General features: G+C 31.2%; 1 long non-coding RNA gene across 1 annotated transcript; it reads right to left on the reverse strand.

Moving 5' to 3' along the window:
* Window positions 1-3,977: 3,977 nt before the first annotated feature.
* Window positions 3,978-6,565, reverse strand: LOC133829203 (uncharacterized). Its single transcript, XR_009891613.1, has 2 exons — window positions 6,286-6,565; window positions 3,978-4,675 (listed from the first exon to the last, which is right to left on the reverse strand). It is a non-coding gene; the product is annotated as an uncharacterized LOC133829203 (long non-coding RNA).
* Window positions 6,566-7,039: the final 474 nt, after the last annotated feature.

Genomic DNA, 7,039 nt, shown 5'->3' on the forward strand with positions numbered 1-7,039 from the left:
ATATCCCCATAAACACTTCTTTCAGACAGAAGACAAAGAGTTCGTGCGTCAGGGCATGCAGGCAAACATCTTTCAGGTCATCGTTTTGCTGTGATATTTCTTATGCAAAATGTACAGTACGCTAATTTACATCGCAACCTCACTTCAGCATGTAATTAAGTTTGTATGTTGGCGTGTGTGTATATAAAATGGGCTTATATTTGGTAGGAGAAAGATGTGGAGGAGGAAGAATTCTGCAAGGAAATTATGACACTGAAGGATTAGAAAATCATTTTGGGCAACTATTTATTTTAATATATAGAAGGATTTTTTATCTCACTTTTCTTTTATATATAACGTGACAAATATACATATATATGCCTTTAAAAAATTATTAAAAGTGATTAAAATGATATTCTTTTTTTTTCGAACACTTTATTAGTTTGGTAAAATGTGTTAATATCCTATTTGCCCCATATTCTCCTGCTCTACTACTTTTTTTTCTACTCTTGTTCTTCTCTACCAAACACAATGTCTGTTACAACAATGAGACTTAAATATCAATCTAGACACGTGGCTGTCAAACCCTAGAAGACAAGGACAATTATTTCACAAAAGGAGCATATTATACTGTGCATGTGAGGCCTGCACTCTCACAGCCAATACTCCTTTGACTGGGGTGTCTCTTTATTTTTAATTAATTTTCTCTTAAAGTCGCTTTCGCTGAAAAGAGAAAGACCCTCTCTCTCTCACTCTCTGTCTCTGTCTCTGTCTCTCTCTATCTCTATCTCTCTATCTAATCTATCAACTATGTTAGAATGTTGTTGAGTTCCATCCCCATGCGTGCTTATCTGTTTAGCTTTTCTTTTCTCTCTCTCTCGTTGTCAAGGTCTCAAGCAAGAGTGGTTGCTTGTGCTTGTACTTGCCACTGGCCTATAAAGAGAGCTAAGAGAGCCTTCTCCATACTCGCTCCATCCAATCACCAATTTCCAATACTTATTGAAAAAGAAAAGAAAAAAACATCTCATCTTTTGTGAAAATGGTAATAGTCCAATATACAATTGAAAGCCCTCTACTGTATATAATTTCTTTCCTTGCTCTTTGCTGTTCTCTTACCAATTTTCTTTCCATATATGCATGCCGCTCTTATACCCACTTACATTTCTCTCTCATCTCCAATGTCTCTGTCTGTCTCTATCTCTCTCTCTCTCTAGTATAGAGAGGGGCTTTGGCCTCTTCGGACTGACATAATTAGGAGGACCACATATATTATATGGCAATGCTGGGGTTGTACCTGTGGTTGCTTTCAAAGGAGGATTAGATAACTATAAATGAAAGAAAGGGGTGATGAATGTACCACAACATATTAGAGTGGGTGACAATGAGAGCATATATTACCAAAATTAAATAAAAAATGAATAAATAAAAATCCCTAATTGAAAAAAAAGTCATCTTTACTCATATGTACTACGACTGCTTTCATTTCCTTGGTTGATGTGTAGTTCTTAGCTGCCTTAGTAGTACTGCTACTACTACTGCACTTAATCTATTTTGTGGTTGAAATTTAGAAGCTTTTTAAAGAATACTGGTCCTATCCATCTGAAATAAGAAATAATAATAATAATAATGTCACTTTTTTTTTTTACTTAATTATTTTCCATTTATCGATTCTGGATCTATAGTTTTGGGGGATGAACTGTTTCCCCGGCAAGCAACCCTTAGGGGTGATGAATCTTCTGTTCCATAATTTCTTCCTGGAAATATGTATATTAATTTATATATATATTGTATTCTTTTAAGGCTTGTCCCTTTTAGACATTGACATTTTTACCGGAACTCATTATATTGTAAGTATTTACTTACATATTTTTGGGGGTGGAATAGTATTTTTAGTTTGTTTGTTTTTCACTTTTTAGTTAATAATTCTACAGCATTTCAAGTTGACGATCAGGCAGAAAGGAGAAAAGTCCATCTATTGCTTTTTATCCTTAGAGGAGCTTTAGCTACTGATGAGAATATATCTTTATGAGCTATGATATCCAACCAGGTATGTTTGGAGAGGACCATCTAATGATGTGGGCCTTAATTACTTATATTAGAATATCAATCATCATAATTTGCCTTTCTTTCCGGGTACATTTATATATCTATATATATATATTCAAGAATTAATAAGTTCCTATTTACACTTATTTTCGTTTTTCAAAAAGAAAAAAAATCTCTCATTTGGAGAGGTATATATAGAGTCCGTTGCCACGAGATATGGCTAGCATAGGTTGTGTGGAAGACATTAAGCCATAATCAAAGTATATGTGATCAGAATTTTTATTGGTGTGACATCAACCATATGTATTGTTTTTAGGGTGTACCTTCTGAGAGTTTTATGTGCAAGCTAGTTAGGACTGCGGCTGTTCTTGAAAGCTGTTATTTAATTATTTTATTTTATTTTATTTTTTGAAGTGGCTTCTCATAGTCTGAAAAGCTCTTTTGGTCCATTTTTAAAATATTATAATATTCTTCCTCTAGGTTGTATTTTCATCAGTTTCAACTATAAATATATGCTTAATGCATAATCATTTATAATGTTCCTCTTTTAGGACTTTTCATTTTGTCTCCAAAGTTCTCTTGGAGACATACTTTTTTCTTGATGATAAATTATGTATGATGTACGACATATATGTTGGTGCTTCAAAACCTATAAAAGAATCCAATAGTGATGCTTCCAAATAGATATTTACATAAATGGGTTGTCTGATATATATGTGTGTGTGTGTATATATATATATATATAGAGAGAGAGAGAGAGAGAGATACAGAGAGAGAGAGAGGTTGATTTGCCAAATCTCAATCAAACTGATATATATATAGCATATATGTGATTGGATGAAATATTAAACGCATATATAGTCTAATTTTGTCAAAAAAAAAAAAAAAATGTATAATCTAACCTTTATGTCACATGTATGGTCCTCAACACATTTATTTGGATAAGTTAGTTAAGTACATAAAAGCTAGGCATAGGTCATACTCTTTATCGGCAACAGGTATATAGAAATATTTATATATATATATATATGCGTTGGCCTACAATGGAAACTAGTAGCTGAAATGGATCATCCGAATGATGGTTGACACAGGTTCCCTTTGGATTATAAGCAACCAACAATGTGGAAGTTAGGTGAGTGTCCGATTCATCAATTTGATCGATCATTTTTGGTTTTTGCTTCCCTAAATCCCCTGTGCCATTAAAAGTGAATCAAGATGGTTCTGAATTGTCTCCAAGTATTTTTTAGCATTTGCTATTGGCACCAAATATTCACTCAATTGATTTAACGTTTCAAAAAAAATAAATAAAACGGTTTAAACTATAATCCATTTAAATAAAGATGCTCAAGTCATGGATCTATCTATCCATCCATTTTTATGCATATATATACACACACATATTTATATAGAAAGACATAATGATATTTATGGATCTAGTGTGAACCTTTAGAGAAAAAGAGAGAATAATCTATCAATTAATTGTGAGACATATTCATTTTGCAGTTGTATGGCTCTAGTTGCTGAAAGGATGCTATATTTTAAAAAGACAAAATGATATTTATGGATCTAGTGTGAACCTTTAAAGATAAAAGGAAGAATAATCCATAAATTAATTGTGACATTTTGCTGTTGTATGGCTCTAGTTACTGAAAGGATGCTATATTTAAGAATATGTGCAATTCTAGGGCTAAAGCAGTCACTTTGGATGCTATTTAATTAATCAGTTGGTCCAGTATTTCAAACATTTTTGCGAAAATGCTTCAAATAATTCAGTGAAATCGTTTGTTTTTACAGAATTACACCAGCTTACATAGCATTTAATCAGCCTTACCATGGTAGGTTGGTTAAATCGTTATAGAACGAACAAATATATACAAGCCAAGAAAATAACTGAAGCAACCTTTCCTAGTGCTTTTGCTAGAATGTTTTATTTTTTACTTATTAACCAAAGACACAATAATTCACTTTTATTATCAATACTACACCGCAATTCGCCTTTTCAACCATCATATTTTGAAGGAAAAGAAAGGCTTCACGTGAAAATACTTGTTATACTAGACACTAGCAAACTATATCTGGGTCAAAATAAAATAACTAATAAGAATGATAAACTAAAAATGTAAGTGACTGTAGCAAATAAACACAATAGAATCATTTCCCGCGCTAGGGATTGATCGAGATACTCTTCTCATATTTTTCTGTAGCTTTTACCTAGTCGCATTTATTACTGGAATTAAAAGTTATGTTCAGACTCAAAATTTTGAATAGCTAGCTACTCAGGTTTAAATATATGTTTTTATATATATATATATTTACCTATAGTACGTGCTAGTATAAATACGTATTATTTAGTCCTAATCTCACTGCGTAGCACTCTATCTATCTATCACTATATGCTTGCGAGGGTTATATTCAACTTCATAATAAATACCACATAATTTAACTCTAGCAAAGCTCTGCTGGTGAAAGGAATTCACTACACCGTATTATACTTTATCTGTCCGTTTACTGTCGATTTGGCTCATCACAATCGTGATGGATGCCCATGTAAGCCATTCTTTCCTCTTCTCTTCGTATGCACATGTACTCCTATTTGCTTAAATTGCAATATCCAACTTCTATTAAATTTGCTTGAGCCACTTGATCTAAACTGTTTTAACCAATTATATGAGTAAACAAGTCAGTTTCTAAAGTAGAAATATATATAAATATATATATATATATATATATAATATACAAGTCAAGCAATATATTGAGTTAGAAACTCATCACCCAAATGAGGAAATAAAGTTTCTAGCTAATTCAATTTTGTAGTAGGAGGAGGAATGTCTAAGTAGGATAGGATATTAGATACCACTACTCAAAGTAGAACTCGTATTACTATAATGATACATTTAAAAAAAATGTTAGCTTATCATATGATCTACGGTCCATTCGAGTTGAATTTAGTTCAGAGAAATCATGACTTGGCAGTAAACAGAACCAACAGCAGCAAAAGATAATCACAATTCCAAAAGGCTAACTTCGTAATATGGAATGAAACAACCAACCAACGAACACAGATGATCTACCAACATTCAAGTTAAAACTAAAACTAATGAGCAGTAAGAACCTTCAGTTTTCAGTAGCTAAAGGTTTGTAAAGAGTAAGTAGCAAAGGAATCTGATCAAGTTGTTGAATCTAGCATATGGAAATTAGCTACAGCGGGCTTTAAACTTATTTGTGGTATTGGTAACCAGTTTCTTCTTTATTTCCAGATATGTTACTTTGTGTAGTTCTACGTGCACATGTCCAAAATCAAATTTGGGTGCTTTTATGACCTAATTCTGAAGTCTTACTATGAGCCAAATACGCATATAAATGCATATTTGGAATTGGTGGGCTGGTGATTGGATTCTCAGGCTAATCGATCCACATATATAAAAAGTGGTATATAACAGAAATGAATATACATAACACGAACCTATTAATTATTTCAAATATCATAACTTAAGTATATAAAATTAGAACAAAGTAAACTCGATCTCCGTAATGCGTGAAGGAAAAAAGACAACCCTCTTAAATTAGCAAAATAGATTATGAGTCATATAAACCAGTTGAAACAGAGGCAGTGTCATTTAACAGATACAAATGTATGAAACCTAAACACTAGAGTACAAGCATTAATTTCATTTTCAACATAATCAAATCGAAAAGGTATGCCTTAATTATTTCATTTCAACTAAATAAATTCGAAAAGATACACAAAATGGATATAAGAGTAAAACAGTGGAAGTAAGGTTTATGGGGACAATTTTTGTTTTTCGCTTTTCATAATGTGAAAATTCTACTTTCAAACAGAACATCACAGCTAGCAATTCAAGTAACAGCTTATATAAAATCTTTGACTCAAATCAGTTTTTTTTTTTATTACTTTTTTTTTTGCCTAAATCAGAATTTAATTTTCCTTAAAAAAAATACAGCCTCTGATCTTGCTAGCTAGTTCCATGGATCTTATACAATACTCAGCCTGAAATTGATTTCAATTTCGGCTGGCTATTAAGGACTGAGTTAGCTATGTATATATATGTATACATATTTCATATATATTACTTTCCCATTTCCATGCTAGATTTTCTAACAGAAAAAGCATACAAATCGATTTATTTTGTTTGTACCGGTCCCGGACGATCGATTTCGTCCATTTAAAATTTGAAATAAAATTAAGGGTAAAAAACGAATATCCAGAACAGAAAAGGTAGGGCTTTAATTTTTTTTTACCTAGTTTAAACTCCGGAAGGAAGCTAAGCTCTGCTCTAGAAACTTCAAATGGCCTCGTCCATTACGCATCGACGACTCCATGCTTAGGGTTTCTTAGGTTTTCTTTTTCCGTACGGGGTACGTACAAAGTCGGAGGAAGAAAGTGTCGGGAGTAGCATTGGCGGGAAACATTAATGGACTGGGCTTTTGGAGTGTGCTATCACATCGATATCCTTTCTTCAGTCTTGATTATTTTAATTTTTTTACTATAATTATGTCATATTTTTATGTTTTTTTATTTGTTTTTTTGAAGATAATTTTACTTTTTAATTTTTTTAGTTAGTTTTTTTTATTTTTTTTTCTCACTTATTTTTTCTTTTTTCTTTTTTTCTATCAATTTTTTTCTTTGTCATTTTTTTTCTTTCAATTTTTCCATTTTTCTTCTAAATTTATCTATTTTTTCTTTCATCTGTAGTGTTTTGTTTTGTTAAATTTTCTCAATTTTCTTTCCTTTTTTTTTTCATTATTTTCCTTCTATTTTATTTTCATTTTTGTATTTATTTTTTTCTCATTTTTTTTTTTCACACAAATGAGTTTTTTTTTCTTATACTATTTTTTCTACTAATTTTTTCATTCATCTTTTTTTTTTCTTTCCATATTTTTTATTCTTTTCATTTTTATCCATTCATTTGTTTTTTTCCTTCATTATTTATTTATTTATTTATTTATTTATTTTTCTTTTCTCAGTTTTTTTCCTTCTTTTTCCTTAATTTGT

The sequence above is a fragment of the Humulus lupulus genome, chromosome 4 (genome assembly GCF_963169125.1).
Source record: "Humulus lupulus chromosome 4, drHumLupu1.1, whole genome shotgun sequence".
Taxonomy (NCBI): Eukaryota; Viridiplantae; Streptophyta; class Magnoliopsida; order Rosales; family Cannabaceae; genus Humulus; species Humulus lupulus.